This window comes from Panicum virgatum, chromosome 2K (assembly GCF_016808335.1).
Source record: "Panicum virgatum strain AP13 chromosome 2K, P.virgatum_v5, whole genome shotgun sequence".
Classification (NCBI taxonomy): domain Eukaryota; kingdom Viridiplantae; phylum Streptophyta; class Magnoliopsida; order Poales; family Poaceae; genus Panicum; species Panicum virgatum.
Genome location: NC_053137.1, coordinates 25,829,356 through 25,830,015, shown reverse-complemented (window position 1 = coordinate 25,830,015; position 660 = coordinate 25,829,356). Strand labels below are relative to the sequence as shown.

The 660-nt window shown below is 50.5% G+C and overlaps 1 non-coding gene across 1 annotated transcript; it reads right to left on the bottom strand.

Annotated features, from left to right (window-relative positions):
- Positions 1-342: 342 nt before the first annotated feature.
- LOC120696406 lies at positions 343-446 on the bottom strand. The gene has a single exon (XR_005684177.1). It is a non-coding gene; the product is annotated as a small nucleolar RNA R71 (small nucleolar RNA).
- Positions 447-660: the final 214 nt, after the last annotated feature.

The window sequence follows — 660 nt, the reverse complement described above, 5'->3', positions numbered from 1 at the left end:
TTCTCCGTCCCCTCCACCGACAATGTGGCCACTGGCCCCAACATCAATGTCGGGGACATGAACTTTGAGCTCAAATCAAGCCTCATCAATATGGTGCAGGCTAGCCCATTCTGTGGCAAGCCAAATGAGGACGCAAATGGACATTTGCAGAATTTTCTAAAGCTCTGCGACACCGTTGTCATACGGGGTGTCGCCGCCGACGTCGTCAAGCTTCGTCTGTTTCCCTTTTCCCTCCTGGGGAAGGCAAAACAGTGGTTTTATAAGTAAAATGACATCAACACCTGGGCCAAATGCTCCAAGGCATTCCTCGCAAAATTCTTCCCGCTGGGCAAAACAAATGCCCTGCGCAGGAAAATATCAAGTTTCCAGCAGACGGGGATGGAATCCATCCCAGAAGCTTGGGAGAGGCTGCAGGAATACATCATGGACTGTCCTCATCATGGCATGGATGAGTGGCTCATCCTGCAAAGCTTCTACAATGGGCTCACAACGACATCTCGAGCCAACATTGATGTTGCTGCTGGAGGAGCCTTCCTCGACCTGACTATCGCCAAAGCAAAAGAATTGGTTGAGAAGATGGTCTCCAATCAGGGGTGGAGCGATGAACGAATCCAACCCCGCACTAAAGGCATGCATACCGTCAAAGAGACGGATATGATT